Source organism: Amblyomma mixtum, chromosome 2 (genome assembly GCF_055824585.1).
Source record: "Amblyomma mixtum isolate Tamu chromosome 2, ASM5582458v1, whole genome shotgun sequence".
NCBI lineage: Eukaryota > Metazoa > Arthropoda > Arachnida > Ixodida > Ixodidae > Amblyomma > Amblyomma mixtum.
In genome coordinates, this window is record NC_143013.1 from 196,937,064 (window position 1) to 196,958,945 (window position 21,882).

Here is a 21,882-nt window from a genome sequence, read left to right on the forward strand (position 1 = left end):
CACATAAAACCATTACAGTGCGCTCTGTAAATATTCAGCCACAGCGCTGAAGGTAACGGTCCATGACTCAGAGGTTCTTTTAGAGCAGCTGGGGAAAACTGATACTAGAGGGCAGCTTATGGGGGATCTTATTCTATGCAGTAACGTCTCTGCTGAACTCAGGTAAACCCATATACCGCTCGCCAACCTCGGGGGTAAGGAGTGTTTTAGATTTCTCCTTTAGTGCACTCTCTCTTTTTAGCGATTTTAACTGGAGTGTTCTAGGCAACCCCATGGAAGCGATCATCTCCCTGTCACATTAAGTTTGTCATCCTCGCCAACAGTGAATCCGACAAAGACACGGCGTTGGAAACTACATTCAGCTGACTGGGCATTATTTAAAGCAAAGGCCAGTTTAGAGGATATAGATTTAGAAGATCATAGCACAGATGTAATAAATGAAATGCTCACAACACGCATTCTATCAGTTCCAAACTTCACATTAGTGGTGCGCCAGAATCACAGTGTGGTACACACGAGAATCTGGGGAGAGAAAAAAAACAAGAAAATAAAGGCTTACAAGTCATTCGGAGGTACCAACACACGAGAACCTTATTATTTTCAAAAAGGCTATAGCACAGGCGCTTTGCATTCGGCGCAAGGCCAAGAAAACAACATGACAGGCTTATGTTTATTCCATAAGAACCAGAACTACATCGAAGCAAATGTGGAAGTAGGTTCAGAAATTAAGTGGCAGCTACTCACTATTCACGCTTTCTGTTTTAACACCTGGTACCCAAACAAGAATAGGAGAATAGGCAGAAATATTGGGGAGCACTTCGTTGCTGCTTCTAGTTCTTCACGCTATACCCAGTCTTTATTTTTTTAATGCAAAAACGTAGCCGAAAAACATACTTCCAACAAGTGGAGATGGTAATGAAGAACACAATAATATAATACCCTCCAAGAAATCAAAAAGTTGGAAAACGCCTGCGCTTCGCCTTTAAGAGTGGAACGCGACAGCGTGTTGCAGCCTGCCAGGGAGTCCGCGGAACGTGATCAATAAAGCCCCTCAATGCACCAAAAGTAACAAAAAGCTTTGAACTTCCCGGCTCTTCTCCTCTCCTAGCGCGCCGCCGGATAATCGAGCCTCCCATTGGCCGAAGCGCCGTGGTCACGTCTTAGCGCGCGCTTTCTCGCTCCGCAGCAGACGCCGGCGCCATTTTCGGGGGTAAAAATTGCGCTTCACTTTCTTTTTGTGCGATAGTGTTTTCGCGGGAACCGTTTGGCCAGCTTTTACGACGTTCATGCGCTGCGGTGACGCCGTGCTGCGGTTGCGGGTAAAAAACCGAAAAGGCAGTGGGAAAAGGTTTTACGTTATTCCCTCCAAAAAAAAGCAATGCGGCATAGGATCGGCCGTGAAAACATTGATAATTAGCTGGATCCCCGTCTTTACGATGTGAGTGGCCGTCCTTCAGTTGTCAGTCGCGTTCTTTTATTGCGAAAGCAATACTACTTGCACTTTCACGCCTTTGGCGTGCCGCGGCGGTGACCACCATTGACCTTTAGCTGAACCCTGTGTGACGTCATGCGTGACGAAACGCCGAATAGCTAAGCGACCATCTCGCGCCGTCGAAAGAAGCGGCGGTGGCCACCACCGCCGCCTAACTGCCGCGCTCTCCGCTAGGAGCGCAACAGGTGTTGTGACGTCACGCCGAAGAGCTGAGCGACCATCTCACGCCGTCGAAAGAAGCGGCGGTGGCCACCACCGGCGCCTAACTCCCGCGCTCTACGCTAGGAGCGCAACAGGTGTTGTGACGTCACGCCGAAGAGCTGAGCGACCATCTCGCGCCGTCGAAAGAAGCGGCGGTGGCCACCACCGGCGCCTAACTCCCGCGCTCTCCACTAGGAGCGCAACAGGTGTTGTGACGTCACGCCGAAGAGCCGAGGGCCCAACTCGCGCCGTCAGCGAGCAGTGGCGGTGCGAACCACCGGCGGCTTAACATCCGCTTCGCGACGATGCCGCCAAGCGCTAAGGCCGGTAGTCGTAACGAACGGAGGAAACGACAGCGAGCTACAGAGACGGAGGAAGAGCGTGAAAGAAGACTCTCTAAGCGACGTGCCCAGTATGCAGCTCGGCGAGAACGTGCAAGCTCTTCACGTTCAAGGCTACATACACCAATTTCTGGGGGTGGTTAGATGCATACTCGTCTACATTACATCTAATTGTGTGCGCAATTATTGCTTTCGCAATTTCCAGGCTTAACCAAGTTGAGCCACAGCCATTTTTTTTTTCGAAGTATTTGGTGAGGAGCACGAGCGACTGCAGTCTTTCTTGCAGTTAATGGCGTTTGGCATGTTGTAGATGAATTCATTCCCTCGCGGGCTGCGAAAGCCGTGCTTCTCGTTGTTTCTGCAAGTGTACTTTCATGTCGCGCGCATTACGTGGCGTATTTTTTTGTTGTAGTCGGACTCGTTCGTGGGCTCGACTCAAAACTTGCCCCTCATGTTTGAGCGACGCTGTTCATGCTGCTCGCGGTAGAGGTCTAGTTTTCATGTTGCAATCATCGCCGGACGTATTTCTTCTGGCAGGGTTCATACCAAAATCAGTCGTTACTGTGCCTAGCCACATTAACTGAACCATCGCTTCAATACTCGATATCTGCGTGGATAATACTTGAGAATACAAGCCAGGTCCTCCCTCAAACATAGGTGCATACATTTGTTTGCTTTAGATTTTCGCGTCAAGCAACTTCCTAAAAGAATGTTTTGCTTCAGACAGGAATTAGTAAATTCGAGTTTTGTCTTTTGAGCGCCTAAATTTTTTTTCTTCGCGCTGCTTCGACCGAAAGCAATCAGTTAACTGCGGCAGTCCAGGCTGTTGCACGTTAAGCATGGCAATTACACCAGGCAAGACAATGCCCTCTTATAAGCCATTATTGCATATGCTGACCCAAGATGACAATCACTTAAACAAGCATTCTAGTTAGCCATGCAGCGCTGTAGCTGCGCACGAAGCAGGGAATAACAGCCATTGTTGATTGCTGTAACACAACCCAAACTATCAACCCTAGATCAAACTTCCTCTGGTCGCAATCGTGTTACAGTGCGCAACAAGGAAATCGTGTTCACCAATTTACAAACAGTAAGGGACTACCGTCAGTCGGGTCCTTGTGACATTAGTCTGCGAGGTGTGCGAGGTATATAGGAACTCCTAAATAATCACTAAGATTTCCTGCCCTAAAAAAACTAAAATAGCCGATTGCACGAACAAACGCACCTTTGAGAGCAAAATATATTATGGCAGCATTATACCGCCATCTGTCTATATAAAGCCTAGGCCGCACGTCTAGTCGTATGTCGTACCATTTGCTCTTGGCGGAGTTAAATTTTGAATAATATTCGACAAAATACGACGGTCCAAAGACAACACTCCGAGGATGTTCACTGCGAGCTCGCTCACGCATACTATTTTCACCATATGCACCGCAATCAAAGCGATCGCAGTACAAAACGTTGCAATGAAGCAGTGCAACATGGGTCGGGGAAGTTGCTTGGATAACTATTTTTTTTATCTCCCATGACATGATCTCAATGCGGCTGCGTCGAAGACAGAAAACGCAAACAATTGATTCGGGTGAGCTGTTCACTGCGCGCCAAAGCGCGGGCGTTCGGAAACAACACACTGAGGATATTCTCGGCCGCCAGCGACACCTCCACCGTGTGCACCGCAATCAAATCGATCGCAGTACAAAAAGTTTCGACAAAGGACTGCAATGTTCTCGCGCCAGTTATTTGGGTAACTAATTCTTTAATCCCCCATGTCATGATCTCAATTCGAACGAAGCCTAGGTAGAAAACGCACGCACGGTCTACTGCGCGTCAAATGGCCAGCGTTGGCAGCGTCTGCTAGCTCCCCCTGCCTAGGTGCCGCCACCGTCGGCGCCCGGGGGGAGACGTAAGAAGGGGCGCCGACATAGGAGGAGGAGGGAGATGTCGTTACCTTTAGTTCATTACCTTTACCTTTACCTTTAGTCGTCGCGCCCATTCGGCGCGACGACTTGCCCGCTCGACAAATCGCTCGGAGTCTCTACGAGGCCTTTCAACAAACGCGCTGCCACGAACGCCACATAGCTTCCGCGCCGAACGAACGGGGAGCAAGCCGCAAGCTTTGTGGTGAACGCGCCTTGGATGTAGCTGCATTGTTCGCTGCTCACCGCTTGATTCCGGCGTCCCCGCAAGGCCCCACTGCGCCCGAACGAGAAGAGCGGGAGGCGGAGGCGCTAGAGTTACTGTATATGCTACCAAGAGTAGCAAAGTTGCGCATACGTCCGCCCTCTTGCCTGTCAAGCAACTGTAGTTATCCGGCAAAGCCGCACTCCGTTTCTGCGGGCGACATGCCTAGCGAATCACCGATCGACCGTGGGCGCTTTTGTAAGGATTGTAAGCCACTTTTTCGCTTGATTGCATACAAAGAGCATCGAAACAGATGACTGCGTAACACAATAAATAAATATAGTAAAGAAAAGAAGAAGCGCTGCTCTTTCTAGCGCGCGGCGTGAGCTGCAGCAGCAGGCGATTCACACAGCCGCCTTCCCCGAACTTTTTACTTGATAACTGAAGGGCAGACTCAGTATTTTAGATACGCCGTACAAAGGAAGCATTCATTCTTCTTTGTAGCAATATTTAATCGCCAGACCTGCGTTAAAAAACGGTTTGTAGTCGTCTTTATTCAATCTGAAACACCCACAAAAAGTTACGAGCTCGAACTATAAAAAGACAGTATAAAATCCAGAATACAGTTTACTCGAAACTGGATGAATGTTAGCATCTGAAGTAAACAATCGGATGCCTAAACACGCTTTCCATCGCTTGAAAATTGTTTGTCTTTCCAGTTTTATCCAACAAGGATAAATATGCAACGTAGAGCAGCGCAGAGCTCTATTTTAGCGCTTAAAAAGTGTAAACAAAAAAGTGCACAGCTGCAAGTCCAGCCTGTTTTTGGTAAAGAAATCTCAATGCAGCTTTTAGCAAAAAAAATGTTAATAATGTGCGTTTACTTGGACAAAACACCCTTACAGCGCAACATAACTAGATTTTTGATCTAGTGAGCTGTACCTAGTTCATGCTTTTACATAGAAAACTGTACTAAATATGACGTCTATACCTAATTTTGCGCAGCAGCTCTCAACCTCCAGGTTGTTTGAGATCATGTCACTTATGAATCAGCGACCAACTGGCAATGGTATGTAAACTTGGGTACACCTTCAGATTTCCTGCAGACACGTACTTGTTGCAGCAACCTGCCAGCAGGCACAAGGTATCACAGCCACATTTTCAAGAAAGCTGTTTCGTTGGGTGCCTTTCAACTCTGGCGATACGAAATGTAACCTGTGAGAGAGTAGCAAACTACGGTTCATTTCTCAAAAAGTAGTTATAGCTGCGCTATGCAATAACTATGTAATAAAGCAAAATACAGTCAAATCCTTATATTTTACATCATGGCACATTTGCCTACTCTACTGTATGCTTCACAAAAGCAGTACTGGATGAAATACAGGGTCTGTTCTGAAAGTAGTAGGACTCATTTTTTAAAAAATAATTTATTCATGAGAACAGTACAAACGTTTAGAATTATTCAAAGTAGCACCCATCCGTATCTACACAATGCTGCCAGTGAGTTTTCCAGTTTTCGTGCGTGTCCAGGAACGCCTGGACCGGAATCCTGTTTAGCTCCCTCGTCACGGCCTGTTGAACCGCCTCTACCGATCCGTGGTGCTTCCCCTTGAGCGTCGATTTTATTCTCGGGAATAGAAAAAAAAATGCCCAGGCTTAGCTTGGTTAAGCCAAGAATGCGTTGCATATTGCGCGGTCTCTTTGCGCGAGGTATTGCTTGGCGGCACTCGATTTTCTCATCAGCTTTTCCTCCGTGAAATATGGATGGATGGATGGATGGATAGGAGCGCCCCCTTTGAAACGGGGCGGCGGCAACCGCCACCATGCTAAGCCGTTCTTTTTTCCTTTTGTTTTTCTTTTTTTTGTTTCGTGTTCTTTTCTTTTTTTTGTTTACTGTGTTTGCAATTCTCACCTAGAATCGCCATCATCTTTACCTACGGTTTTTTCTCCGGCTGTCGTGACGTGACGTCACGTGGTTTGGTGGCTGCCCGGCCGCGCCCAAGGGCTGAACTGAGTGATTGCAATATGCTACGCATAAAAGTCTGCGTCTGGGCTGTAGGGGGGCTGAGGCAGCGTTGCCACCTTGTGCTGTGCAAGATACTCCACTGCGCGGAACGCTGTGTCGGTCGGCGCGTTGTCATGGTGCCGCCGCCAATTGTTGGCAATGGCTGGGCGGACACGAACAATGCGTTTTTGCTGTTTTTTAAGGACTTGCACGTAAAAAAACTGCATTAACTGTTTGTCCGGGTGGTACGAGCTTTTTGTGGATGACTCCATGTCGATCAAAAAAGCAAATGAGCATGGACTTTGCTTGGATTTGCACATTCACTCTTTCTTGGGGCGTGGGGAAGAAGGGGTGTGCCATTCTTAGAGCTGCCGCTTGCTATCCGGGTCGTATTCAAACACCCACGTCTCGTCACAGGTCACTGCATGTCCAAAAAATCGGGGTCTTCATTCACATGATGGACAAGATCCTGGCAGATCGCTTTCCAGTTGGACTTTTGCTCCTCTGAAAACACTCGCGGCCCCAGCTTCGCGCACACTTTCCTCATGGCTAAGTTTTCTGTCACTATCACAAAAACTTTGGTTTGAAGAATGCTCAAATCATCAGCAATCAGTCTGATGCTCATCCTACAATCATTGTTCAGTAAATTTTTCACTCACGACACATTTTCGCTGGTCTTACCGGTCGAAGGGCGTCCGGAGCGGTCATCATCTTCCCCACTTTCCCTACCTTCTCAGAACAGCTTGTGCCACTCAAAAACATCTGATCTACCCATTGCAGCATCACCGTAGGCCTCCTTAATCATGTCGTGAGTCTCTTTGTCCGTTCTACCAAGCTTTACACAAAATTTCACCGCGCATCTCTGATCCGGTAAACGCTCCATGATTCTGCGTGACGAGGCGTTTCGACCAGGGTCCACAGTACAAGCGGCCTCCTCTCTTCAAGGGCCGAGAGCCGACTGCAAATTTTCCCCAGCGTTCCCAATATTCCCCTTCACCGATCCTGCGCGCGCAGACCGCCTCTCTTCTGCCCGTTCTGTCAGGAAAAAACCAGTCCTACTACTTTCAGAACAGACCTTGTATCCTTACCTAGAGGTGATCTACAGTGTGACGACATCCAAAGTGGTGGATTCTTAGGAAAAGAATATCAACTATCTTTTCAATAAAATTTGTGCAAAAGCAGTTTGGTGCATTCTGTGCAAAAAACTGGCAATTCCAGTGACATTTGCATAAATTTAACAGCTTACACTCTTCTGCGAAAATTCAGGAGGCTTGCAGTAACCTTTCAACTTCCACCCGTGAAGGCGCAGCCAAGAAAAGCACCTTGCTGTGTGTCAAGCAATTCCCCCTGAACCGTACTTGATGTAATGGGCAGTTGAGTGAAAATTGATGTTTGTTGAAGTATCCTTACCTACAGATATTTCAGTAATGATACAAAGAACAACAGTTACTGCTGTAAGGTACGTGTTGCATGTTTAAAAACTGTATAGTTTAATACCAAAATAACACACAGGCGTTGAAGGTGAATGAGAACATCACAGCATTTCATGTTTATTGCAGATATATATACAAATCACAAAACGGCACTGAAGAAGTATGCTTACATATATTTATGACGCTATGCTGCACCGCAACCAAGCATTCAGAAAAGACAGAGAAGTAGGACACAGTGGAGCAGGCCACACAGAGAAGTATACTCCAGCTGTTTCAAAATTGCTGCAATCTTTTTGGAAAATGCGTGTCAGAATTTGCGCTGTATTAACTCCGCAAACAGACGTTACTTGGAAAACCATTAACAAAATTGTCACAACTACTAGAGACTGAATTGTTAGGCAGTAAATAGTGCAAATATTAATCTAGGAAAATGCACTTAAAAGTGCAAAGAGAAAGAGAAATAACTTTTTTTTCTTTGTGTGTTGTCGGGTATGAGCCCTTATTCTAGTGCTTTTATGGCAACCGCCACTGCCCACGTCAGCCCTGGGGCTATGAGCTGCAGAGGGCTGCCTCCTACTCCGTGTAAGTGGGTTCGGAGCAATTTAGGGTATGTATGCCTTTAGTTGGCTGCTAGCGTTCCACTGTGATGGCGAGCATCTTTTGTGGCACACTACAGCTGATGCATGTGTTACCATAAGATGTTCCACTCTAGCCGTGATGGAAGCCGAAATAGCCACTACAAGCTGTCACGAAGCGCGATCAGATTGTAAACCTTCACTGCACGTAGCGTGGTACGTGAAAGGCAGTGAAGACAACATAGAGACAATGAACGATAACTTCACCAGAGTTCGACAATCCGCATTAGAAGCAGAGGCCGAAGCAACTTAAAAGGACTTTCAGTAAACTATCACAAGAGATGACGGACCTTATCTAGCGCAATCAGAATATGAAGGTTTCCAATCCAACAGATGAAGCGCAGCTCTCTGAAATAACAAAGCTGGTAAACAAATGCAAGGTAAATGACATCAGAAAGTACAGCATGGAAACAATTGGGGGAACAGTGATGTGCGGAGTAGCATGCAGAGGGCAACAAAATATTGGATATCAGGCGCTACGAGATATATGCATAAAGACAAAGTCATCGGAAATTTTGATGACATCGCAAATGAAATAGAACTGGAGTGAACTACACCTCTAAACTGAAATGTGAAAAGCGGAAATAACCCTCCGGCGAACACAGGGAAAACCAAAGATTACATGTGAACCGCTGCAATGCCCTAGTCGTTTGAGCATCCGCCTCACATGCCGAGGGTACGGGGCTCGATCCCAAGTGCCACCGGTTGCCCACCGGTGATGCGATGGGTACATGCTTTCCCTGCCTGGTGCTCGGCTTCTTTAGGGTGAAATGCTTGAGAAATGGGTGTTTGACCACACCTTGAGAAGACAAAAATACCTCGTTCCGTGGCGCTCTTCGGCCGCAGATGCCCTTGCGCCATAAAAACTCAATCATCAGCATCAAAGATGGCATGCAAGGATTAAGTGTCCCTTTAAGTGTGCTTCAAATATTTTCCCCTCATTACTTACATAAATAATTCAAAAATGATCATTACGGTTTCAGAAACTGGAAGAGTTTTCTGAAGCATTGTGACCCTTGTCTCTGAAACCTTGACCTATAATACGTCAAGTACCTTAACAGTGTTACACTAGGCGACATTTTGACTCAGTACACGCATGCCGATGCTCTTTGAGCCACACTTTCCTAACTGTCGCAGTGTGGACAGGAGGTGCGCATTTGTTTGTTTTGGTTGGTTGGTTGGCCTCAATTTGTTTGTTTTAAAACGAACCTCAGTCGACGAAGAAAAAAACGCGACAAAGCTTTTTCCGCAACCCTGTGGCATGTAGGAAATTCTTGGAGATGATCAGCTCTCCCTGAAACATCTTCCTTAAGAGTTTGGATGTTCCACCTTGAGTTGAGTAGATTTTGCTTCATTGGCTCGAAACAAATTCTCACTAGCTTGCATTAACGTCACTAGAGGCTGAGATGGCACTTTCAGGGGATTTCGGCCATGTTGGGCATAACATTTCAAAGCTAACAGCTCTGGAACTACCCTAGTTGCATCAATAATGCTCAAGTGACGCGTTCGGCACAGCTTGTGCTTGTGTATCAAGGCACATGCGACCTAGCCAGAGAAATATTCCAGGCATTCCTGCTCCTCCTTACAGAACTCGAAAAAGCCATCATCAACATCAACAACTTGATTTGCATTTTCTTCGAGCTCAGCATTGAGATCTTTATCTCCCAGAAATAGCAAAAGATCTTGAGAGTCGTTAGTTCTGTATGAGCCATTCTCACTGAGTAGAGAGAACTGAGCCAGCACAATAACCCTAAAGGTTGATTTATACTCCCTGACACGGGGCACAGGTGTCTTAAATCTGATGGAGCTGAACAAATTCTCCAGAGCACCTTGGCTTAATCGGCTCTACATCAAAAATTTAAAACCTAACTCAGCTATGTAGCAAATCCTCAAAGCTAATGCTGAAACTGCAGATAAAAAAGCGCCAGTTTGCACTGGTTTCCAGACTCCTTTGCCAGCCTTTTCCACAATCATAAGCGCCGAGAACAAAGCAATAAAGACTAGTAGGAACTGCTTTGCATCATCTGCTTTTTGGGACAAAGGTCACTCAGAGCGGTCTTTCTAGCCCGCGATGTCATAATTGTGAACCAGATGAACACTGTATCAATAAAAAATGCAGTTGTGAGACGAATTTGGCAGCAACGCTTTCGATACCAAATACCGTAAGGCTGCAGCAGTGCTATGATGCAACACTTCATGAGCACAGGCAACATTCATCTTTTCCAAACGGTGCAGGTCCAAATCACGTGTCATTAGGTGTGGCATTAATTTTAGTTCGTGCTTATCATCTATAGCACAGGCCAGCCGTACATGTTCAAGAGAGACCTGCAAGAATGGTAAAAAAAGTTTGTAGCTCAGGAAACATTTAAAGACCTGCACTAGGTACCGAAGGATACAAAGAAACATGCAAGCATGTAGCAGTAGTCCGAAGCCGCGACAATCCCTCTCAGTGGCATGCCTTCAGTTAAACATCTAACATGCACTTTGCAGACTGACCTTGTCACTGGGTGGTCTATGCTTAGCCACTGCTACTTTATCCAGGATGATCTCCTGGCGCGTAACCAGATGGCCTCTGAAATTCTTGAGCAGGTGAGGTGAATGGGCTAAAAAATGCAGCTGTCGCCCAGTGCCACAGGGGTGTGGACATGACGTCTGAGGGTTGCCATATTTTATAGCATGAATGCCACAGAGCCTCCAAATCGCCGTGTTTCCTGGGCCCATGCCAGTAACCACAGCATTTACGGTGATGCCTGGAGCCTCTGCTTTCTTTGTGACTTCAAAAATGCACTATTTCACTTCTTGCGCATCAAAAGAAGAAGCTGTTAAAGAAAAGGCAGACAAGGCAAATAAGGCCCAGATATCATACTTGTAACCTACAAAACACAACGACAACAAGTTGAACCAAAATGCAATCCCATAACTAATTTTTCTGTTCCATATTTAGCCTACAGCATTAGTGTTAAGACATCTTTTTAGCTTTCATGGCAACTATGCTGAGAAATTGATTTATATTAATGCACTATCAACAGCAAAGCTATAATAAAAGCACTAAAACAAATCGCATGCTTACATGTAAAATGGTCGGCATCTGCCTGCTTCCATCTCGTGGTCCGTCCAGCCAGCATAAACACGAGAGCATGAGTTGCCAGCTCATCCTTGACAGAAGGATTGGAAGGCCTAATTGTCGGATGCCCTGAAATGCGAAGTCATCATTTCAACAGCCTACTGCACTGAGAAAACTTTCGTCGCGAACGCACTACACAAAGTGGTTGTGGTGTTAGTGACGCCAAACAAGAATTGATATATTCTTCAACGATGCACCTGTGTGAAGACTTCACTAAGACGCGCATTCACCACGTGCATGCATTAGTTGGAAGCGGCCATTGTCCATGGAGAATACTATGGACTCGCACGGCATTCACGTCTGTCACTCCCACTCATCATTAGCAGTTTTGAAGACGTTACATCATGAACTTGCTAGATTATGGGTGTTCTCACCAGTGATACCTCAAAGACTACATGTGGTGTGAGGCCACCGAACGTACCAGAATACAAGTTTGCTCCACAGATCTCTGTTCGGGTTGAGCATTTTTTTTTCTGCTTACTGGAATATTCTCAGTGAGTAGCACAACCCACACGCTTAAAGCTGCGAGATGAATGTCACCTGCTGCTCCTTTGGCATTTATACAGATCTGTAGACACATACGAACAATTTTTTAAGCATGAAATGCTTTTAGCTCCCGTTGTCGGCAGTGTGGTGACGTCGCGCCAAGACCGAGAGCCAACATATGGGCACTGAATTCCACTCATCCAGGCACTGAAACGAGAGCATTCGGGCACCGTACGGGATTTAACAAGACTCTCTAAGAGAGAGGGCCGCTTAGAGCAAGAGCGGAGCTCCAGGGCGAGAAAGGCTTTGGGCGGACACGGCCGCCTTGATCACGTGAGCGCGGCGGAAAAACTACTTCCGCGCCATCCCCAAGGATGCCGCTGCGGTCACACACTCACTAGGGTGCCTCGATGCCTGCGCCGCCGTTCAGGGTGGTGCCATCCTTTGACCGCTCCAACGCCGCCTCTCTCTCTCTGCGGCGCCATTTTGAATCACAGCGGTCGGTTGGGCTGGTCTCAGTTGCTTGGTGCAAGCAGCTGAGCTTCCGTTTTTCGAGGCCCAGTGGCTGCGGACGATCGCTGGTGGCTTCATTTGTTTGACAGTTCTCTGCGGCATGACTGAGGAGCTTGTCAAGTCCACCGAGGCAGCATGACGGGTTGTTGTGTGCCAATGTGCGCCGGGTCAACGCGTAGAGGCCTACGCTGTTTTCGCTTCCCCCGAGACTCCGAGCGAAGGAAAAAATGTGAAGCTCAAGTAAAGCGGGATCAGCGCTAGAGTACATTGTTTTAAATGTTACACCCCACTGTGCTTTTTTACCACTTTGTCTCGTTCTGCTATTTCGTGGTTTGCATCTTTTTTTTTTCATACTTTGTTTTCATGTTTGCGGCGAAGGTTACACCACACTGTGCACAACAACATTTTCCCCCTAAGTCTTGTTGACTTATTTCGTGGCTTGAACCTTTTTTCATGCCTTGCTTTTATGTTTTCCTTTGAGGTTACACCCCACGATACATGCCCCACTTTTCTGTCCCAATGTCTTGCTTACTTATATTGTAGTTCGTGTCTTTTAATGACCTGCAACTACAGTTGGCGTTAAATGAATAATTTGCATTGTCTTTTGCTTTGTTCTCTGTGCCTTCTGTAAGAGGGTAGGCTGGAAAGCTATGTAACATATTGGTCTTCATCAGTAATAAAGATCAACTTTTAGGTAGGAGCTATTTTTCAAACAGCCTAACCCATCAGCACACAATTTTGTAGACAGAATAGGAAATACACGGATAGCCAACGTTAAAACGCGCGTTTTTTTTTAACAGAACCCTCTGTGGTCGAAAGCGTGACTTTTCAATGTCGATTAATTCGATTTCGAGTTTAAAATTTTCAGTACTACTGCAGTTTTTTAATGACTAAAATCCACCCTTTTTTGAGCAGGTTAACATGCATGGTTTATTAATGAATACCGATTGGCTTGAATAAAATAAATATGAAAAAATGTGTAGAATTGTGTTTCACAAACTGAGGAATCGCAGGAGAGCAGCCGGTGCGTATGTCCATGGCGCAAGCGAAGTGTGCATGCGAGCGCACGCAAGAACATTCGGTGGTTGTGCGCCCCTCATAGAAATGAAACGAGTGAGAAACTTCCAGTAATCCTTGATGCTATCGCCAACGAGGGGCGAGTCGCTTTCTTTGGCCTCGAGAAAGAAAACGCAGGAGCAGTGGCAACGTCGGTATACGGCGGCATCTTTTGTATATACTAGCACCCGCCCCATAAGCAGATGTAATTGCGCCCTTGTGAGCAATAAACGGGCGAGCAACTCGCAATTATTCTTTGAAAAATTAGAATGCTGACAGACACCACTTTTTGCGAGCAGAAGAAACGGAAACAGCCCGCGCGACGATAGCGAAACCAGCCGCAGCGCTCGGGCGGCTGACGACACGGGGGCGTTAACAGAACGTGGGAATTAAAATCCAAAACATCGTGGAAAAAAAGAGGCAGCAATTTCTTCTATCCGCATGGAGCAGCAGCACCTGCCCGGCAACAGATCTTAAATATTAGCGCGTTTTTCACACCAACAGACGGAACAGTAAATGTTCAACCTCGATCACCTGTGGCTCTAAAATTGTCATGCAATTACGTCTTCGACCCTCGGATGTTAAAATGGCTATTATGAGTGAAAAGATACGCAGTGCGATGTTGATGAAAAAGACTGTTCTAGTCAAAAGTACTCTCACGCCCGCCGAGAGTAATGGTGTCTACGGCTGACACGCACGGCCTCCATGCCGGTGCGCAGGAAGTGACGTCAAATACTACACGAGTGGCACGTCTCCTTGCACATCAGCTGAACGTGCGAAACACTCGCAGAGTGCCGTTGCGCTTTCTGCCGTCTGTTAACCGAGGCCTCTTAGAGCCTTGATGATCTCAGAGGCAATTCCTACGACGGCCGACGCCAACACCTCTTCAGAACAGTGCAGTACCGCGCGCTTGTAACAGGCGTTGATAGAATCGGCGGGAAACGCGGGCCCACGAGCCTACTCGTGAGATACTGCGATTAATTATGGGGGCGCAGGTTTGTAAGACACCACACCAAGGCGTTATTATTGCCGGTTTCGATGCATACGCCTTTAGAGCTCATCAGCAGGTGATTCTCAATCCACTAGGCGCCTCACATTGTTGCTTTATTGATATCCTTTAACCTGCGCATACGTTGGCAAAAAGTACGATGTTATAAAGTGCAGGCATGCCGGATGAACAGCATATGCCGTTCGCTGCAAGTGCTAAGGCGGAATTTGAAAGACTAAAAATATTGACAAACATTTAACTTCCTCATAACGAAAGGCACATGGCACGCCGGCCGGTGGCTGCGTGATTGCAGCGCGAATAAATGCATTGCAGCTGCCATAATATTCAACATTTCTTTAAAATGTGGCCACTTGTTATGCGTCGTCCGTTTTTCCTCTTTGTCGATGCTGCGTCAACCAACGAGCGTGAACAGCGTCGTCTGCTAGCGCGCGCTGCACGACGGGATTGCACCGCGCTCCACCGTCGGTCTCCACGGTGGCGCGATGGCGCGCACGCGTGTCGTGCTCGTCCCACCCGAATGTATGGCACTGCACGAGTGGCATCCAGCCGAACGTGGGGCACCGCACGAGTGCGTAGAAAACTCCACGAGTGCCGTCAGCCGAAGACACCATAAGAGTGGCGCCGTTACACACACTAGCGCAGCTAATCCCGCGTGATTCAATATGGCGGCGCCCGCGATGTTGTCTCCACCCTGAACGGCGGCGCTGGCATCGAGGCACCCTAACACTCACGCATGTAAATGACCGGCCGCTGGGCCTTCAGCTCATGACGTTTTCCCCTTTGGCAGCAGATGTATACACGCTCGCGGAGTATTCGAACGAGCTGCATATACATTCTTGTCAGGCCTGCGTCTCGTAGTGTCCGCGTACGCTTCTGCATCTTCCTGCATTTCAATGCCGCCACCGTCACAGCTGCTTAAGCCGAGCAATGGAGCCTGACAGAAACCGGATACAGCTGACAAGGTAGGGCGGAAGAGATTCTCCAGACACTCACAGGAAACGATTGTATCGACATGGACCAGTGCACAGTATGTGTGGTGTGATGTATTGAACACTAGACCCATTTCAAGATTTTGACTAGTACCATCTACAACCAATGTGTTATGCCAGTAAACATTTCATGCTTACTCTCCTTTCGGTTACGGGAGATACAGATTTTTTTTTGCGTTTAGTTGTTTTTTCTATTTTTTATATGCGATGCGCATATATTTAGGCTTAAATTTTTCCTTAAAGGATTAAGCATTTCCCTCAGCGACCCACTTGATATGTCAAAGTGACCGAAAAGTACAGCTTTTGAATGAATGTACCTTACCTGCTCAGTGGACCAAAGTATTCGTATGAAAAAACAACACTACACACACACAGACCACACAGCAGCCGTTATTGTCCTAAGCCAAGCACAGTAAAACTTTTTACAGATTAGTGCATAATACACTGCTGCCTTTTAAACATCCCAAGCAAGTTTTCTCTTAATTTCCTTACCAACAGCATAACCCAAACACGTTCAAGTGCCGTGGGTTGTGAAGTTTACTGTGTTTATTTTAGTCCCCATCAAGCATAATCCTCAACTTCAAGCAAATATTCTGGCATCTAAAATGAGCTTTAGTGCATAAAGATCCTGCCCCTAGTGATGACATATTAATGGTTTGCTCGCTTACTAATTTCAAAGTACAAGGAGTATCCTCTGTGGCAGGGTGTGTTTGTTTCTGTTGAAATGTCGTGTAACAGTAGTAGCGGAGCATTTTACCTACCAATAATGCTTCCAGTTGAAGCATCGTAGTCTAGGCCTGGATTTAGATGCATTACGTCCATAAGCAAGCAGACACGGCGCTCTTCTAGTTGCACTGATGACGACCTCTGTCTTAGTGCCGCAAAAACCTCATCCAAGATTTCTTTTAAAAATGTACATGTTACATCAATGCTAAGCAACGTAACAATCCTCTCTTAAGGTTATCTGTTATGTTTACCTAGCCTGTTTGCTGTTAGAGCGTCTTTTTCGCTCGCAGAGGCACAACATTTTCTTTCACGAAGTCGTAGCCTTTGCTACCACGTGCAACTTTTAATTGCAGAGCTTTCTGCACCATCTCTGGTGACCACGAGCTGCCCGAATTGTGCCCTTCTCGAGCACACGAATTTGGTCGGTGGAAAGGACTCTTGACACAGAATCGCGCAGTCACACACTCTCTCTTTCTGCCTGACGCCGTCGCTTGTACACAGGGCAAAACGCATGCCTAGAACAGCCGAACTGTGTGTTCCGCTGCTCCCAAAGCCGCTGCCACCAGGAAGGCAAAAAATGACGATGGAATTCTGCGAGTTTAACTGAACATGCTTACATCCAGACCATTTTGAAGCGAAAAGCTTCACTAGGCTAGTCAACATCGGGTCTGGCGTGCTCTGTGATCAATTTTCGCCGCATCTGTGTGTGCGCGAGTGCGCCGCTTCACGTCACTGGAGAGGCGCGCGTGGTCGGCGGCGGCTCCGTCGGTCGCCCTTCGCCGTCGTTCCCGCGCTGTGCGCGTGTTTACCGAGTGTGCATCGGCGCGCGCTCGGCTTCCTCGTATGACGCTTCTGCGCATGCGCCACCTTCTCACTCTCTTTTCGCACTTCTTTGCGGCGCATCTAATAACGCTGCGAGGTATATATATCTATATATATATATATATATATATATATATAGAGAGAGAGAGAGAGAGAGAGAGCGAGAGAGAGAGAAGCCAACAGCCACAGAAACCAAGGGGCACAGGGGATTTTTAATTGATTCATTTTGTGGTGTGAATCAATTTATAATATTACTGAATATGTTATCGCTTAAAGCTAATTGATTAGAAAAGCAGAAGAAAAAACAACCACATGCCGCCGGTGGGATCCGAACCCACGACCTCCGAATTACGCGTCCGGTGCTCTACCTCTGAGCTACGGCGACGGCTGTCAAACCTTCTGCTTTCGGGGGTATATATGTTTACAAATAACCTATCCTTGGGAGTGTTCACCAGCGCCACCCACGCTCTTAAGCGGCGGACGTAGCACGTCCTGAGTTACCGCTGATGTGACGTAGAACGTCATCGAACGGCGAGGGTGGAAGCTGTGTGAGAACCCTCTTATGCTTCCTAAGGCATCAAGGCTGCCAGAACCGAGGCCCTCGTTAAGAAATTAAGCAAACAAGGAAAGGGGAATGAGGGGCTCGTTATATATATGAGAGAAGCCAACAGCCACAGAAACCAAGGGGCACAGGGGATTTTTAATTCATTCATTTTTTTTTGTGGTGCGAATCAATTTATAATATTACTGAATATGTTATCGCTTAAATCTAATTGATTAGAAAAGCAGAAGAAAAAACAACCACATGCCGCCGGTGGGATCCGAACCCACGACCTCCGAATTACGCGTCCGGTGCTCTACCTCTGAGCTACGGCGACGGCTGTCAAACCTTCTGCTTTCGGGGGTATTTATGTTTACAAATAACCTATCCTTGGGAGTGTTCACCAGCGCCACCCACGCTCTTAAGCGGCGGACGTAGCACGTCCTGAGTTACCGCTGATGTGACGTAGAACGTCATCGAACGGCGAGGGTGGAAGCTGTGTGAGAACCCTCTTATGCTTCCTAAGGCATCAAGGCTGCCAGAACCGAGGCCCTCGTTAAGCAATTAAGCAAACAAGGAAAGGGGAATGAGGGGCTCGTTATAAATATGAGAGAAGCCAGGAGGAGAAGGAGGAGGATATAGAAGAGGAAAGGCAGGGAGGTTAACCGAAATAATAATCGGTTTGCTACCCTACACGGGGGGAAGGGGGTGAGGGGATAAAAAAAAGAAAGAGAAAGGAGAGTAACAGAAAATTGAAGTCACTATAAAACGTCACTGTTCGTTAAAGTCACAGCCTATCGTGCAGGCCAGAAGTTCTCAAGAAGCGGAGCAGTGCCTTGCAGGCCTTCTCCGCCGACGACCGCCGCGGCCAGGGGCCGAGAATCTTCATTTCCGTGAAAGGGCGTGTATCTAGGCGCTCCAGCGCACGGCTGAGAGACTGCCTTTCGGTGGTGTAGGCAGGGCAGTCACAAAGAATGTGGGTTATGGTCTCGTCTTGCCCGCAGATGGAACATGCAGGACTATCAGCCATACCGATTAAGAATGAGTAGTGATTGGTGAACGCTACACCAAGCCAGAGGCGACACAGCAAAGTTTCTTCTCGTCGTGGTAGGCCTGATGGTAGCCGGAGCTTCAGGTCTGGGTCCAAGGATTGTAAACGGGAATTGCAAAATTGGCCGGAATTCCACGCGGCAAGCGTGATGTCCCGCGCAAGTGCGCGAAGCCTGCTCGCTGCATCCGATCTCGAAATGGGGATCGATACAAAATCGCCGTCGTCGTGCGCAGTTCGCGCGACCTCATCCGCGCGGTGATTACCTGCTATGCCGCTGTGCCCCGGTAGCCATTGGTAGATAATGTCATGCCCTTTGTTGATGGCAGAGTGATGTAGCTGTCAAATTTCTGCGACCAGTTGTTCATGGGCTCCACGGCGAAGAGCAGCTTGTAAGGCTTGGAGGGCAGTTTTCGAATCGGTGAAAATAGACCACCGCTGAGGGCGCTGCTGACTGATGCATTCAATGGCGACACGAAGAGCGGTGAGTTCTGCACCCGTCGAAGAAGTGCGGTGACCTGTCCTAACTCTAATTTCTGTAGTGCTTGCGGGTATGACGACGGAGCCAGAAGAAGATATAGGGTTCACTGAGCCGTCGGTGTAAACGTGCACCCGGTTTGCATGGTGCTCATGTAAATATTCAAGGGTGACTTGTTGTAGTTCTGTCGGCGATAAGTCTATCTTCTTCCTGATGCCAGGTATCGAAAGAAGCACACGGGGATTATGCAGGCTCCAAAGTGGCGAGGACGGTCTAGAGGCAGGTGATGAGAGAAGCCAACAGCCACAGAAACCAAGGGGCACAGGGGATTTTTAATTCATTCATTTTATATATATATATATATATATATATATATATATATATATATATATATATATGGGTTGCGAAAGCGTGAAGTACTAGACTGCTTATAAGAATATATAGCGAAGTATACGCTTCGTTAAAGGAAAAAAAATTTATTCAACTCGACGTTTCGATCGGAAGACCAAAGAAGATCGGTCTTCCGATCGAAACGTCGAGTTGAATAAATTTGTTTCCTTTAACGAAGCGTATACTTCGCTACATATATATATATATATATATATATATATATATATATATATATATATATTTATATATATATATATATATATATATAGGAGCGCTCGTAGAAGAAATGCACACGCCTCGCCATGAACGAAGATCCCGAAGTGGTGGCTTGCAAGTTGGCCCAGAGGCAGCGGTTATATATATTCACATGAGGCAATGACACACTGCCAGGAGTAACCGCGGTATATCTACAGGAGAACCACAAGTACACAACCATGGCATAACCACAAGCTAAACCACACGCATCACCGAAGCTTTTCGCTGATATCCAGGCTTAACCTAAGCTAAGCCATAGCCAATTTTTTAACCTAATGTTACCGCTAGATATCGCGTGTTCAGCCCGAAACACGCCCAGAACGTGTTATACGCAAGCGTTTTGCCCTCTGTACTCTAGGTTGAGGCGTCGCTCCAGCCCTGTTTCTCTCTGAGGTTTCGCAGACATTTTGTATCCATTTTGTACCCAGACAAAAACCAATAAGCTCACTGCTTGCATCAATACTGATTTTTGTGAAGAAGACTGATCTCTCGTTTGGCAACTCACATCGTGGTGTTGAAAGCAAGTCTCTCCCAGGAATACCAATGCCTGAAAGTTTTTGTTTTGACTGCCCTGCAAGCAGAATCAGTCATTAGGAAGACTTAATTGTGTTCCTTTGTGATAAAGTTGACATCACAACATTTGCTAGCAAACATTGGCTAACATACATTTGTCTCCACATAGGAAGATTGCAGTTCAGGCTTCGGGAAGTGATCAAACCTGAGCATGGCGTGGCTGCTAAGAGAGCAATATCCAATCTGAAGGTGCCGAAGCAGCCTGGAGGATGGCAGGTACATTTTCTTTTGGTAATTGAGCCACTGAATAGTCTGCATTATAAAAAAGCGTACATGAGCAAAAAAAAAGAAAAGTGTTTCATGAATAAGGAAAAGCTACGTTGGTGGCGCTAAGGATGTGTAATGCATTTAATATTCAGCAGTACGCAATTTAACAATAACAAAACTTTTTCACCTCTTATTAGGACTGCAGCGCAAGCTTCCATGCTCTGCTGTTACGTACAGGAAAATATGCTTCGCAGCCTCTGATTTCAGTCATTTTTTTCATTCACCTCTTCTTCAAGGAACTGATCAGGTGTGTAGTGATCCTGCATGCAAGTGAACAATAATAGTGAAGAACAAATCGCAACATCTGGAAATTGCAAATTCTTGGCGCATGATAGCCTTAGCTGCTTATGCGCCAATAAACCCAACACAACACAAATTGCAAAGGGTGATAATGAGTACCATTATAAAGTAACCAAGTACTAGAAACCTAGCTTTCGTACAGAGTTGAATGATTCATGCACTCAGCCGCTAGAAACGCAAACAAAAGAGAGCACATGCAGCAGTACTGCCAAAAAAAGTGAGGATAATATATAATCAGGCCTAACAAATCAGGTCACAACTCTTTCAGCAACAGTTGCCAGATTCTTCATCGTGGCACGCAATACTGTAATCAAAACAGCATGAACGTTTAACATATCTTATATTGCCAATACACATTCACAACGAGGGTTTTGATTCGAGTAACGCCATATCTACGGAGTCATGTGCGTTGAACTCTCAGTTCAAAAACTATGTTCAAAGCGCCGTGCATCTGACACTGAAGTGCCACAACACGACGCACAGGTATGCGAAACGAACGACTCGCTTATATGCTACCTGAAACCATGCCGCGCGCAGCAAAAAAAGCTACAACTTGCCCACGCCTCTGGAAGCCATAGAGGCTGTCATCAAGGGCCCAAACGGCCGATGATCTTGGTATAGTTAGAGTAATAAGTTTTACTCCTGTCACATGGGCACTTTGTATCACGGTCGATTCGAATCGCACTTCAATCCCGATCGCGTGCTGATTGCGATTTTAATCGATCCGGGTTCAATCGATCGCGGCGTCGTCTGCACCATGCTGAGTGAGCTCCACCGAGTAGAGTGGGGCTGCTCGACTGCGTAGCAGCGAGCATTCTTGATCTCGATCGAAAATTCTCATCAGTAATTCTTATCAGTAACACCGGTAACAGGCGGTCGTAGCGTCCTTGCTGCTCCGTGCGGCGCGGTTTCACGTACCATACACGATCACTTTTAGTATTATGTGTCCAAACTACCCAGGCCGTCGAGGCAGTTTGCGGCCCGTGGATAACACGCTTTATTAGTTCGATCGGCTTTCTCGCCTACATTATTTGCCTCCAGAGTTTAGAGACTGCGGTTGGCACCCACCCGATAGCA

General features: G+C 46.8%; 1 protein-coding gene and 1 pseudogene across 1 annotated transcript in view; both read right to left on the reverse strand.

Annotated features, from left to right (window-relative positions):
* The window catches only part of LOC149362061 (growth hormone secretagogue receptor type 1-like), a 170,568-nt gene that overhangs the window by 105,472 nt on the left and 43,214 nt on the right, over positions 1-21,882 (reverse strand). The window lies entirely within an intron of this gene.
* LOC149362063 (uncharacterized) lies at positions 6,523-16,227 on the reverse strand (annotated as a pseudogene).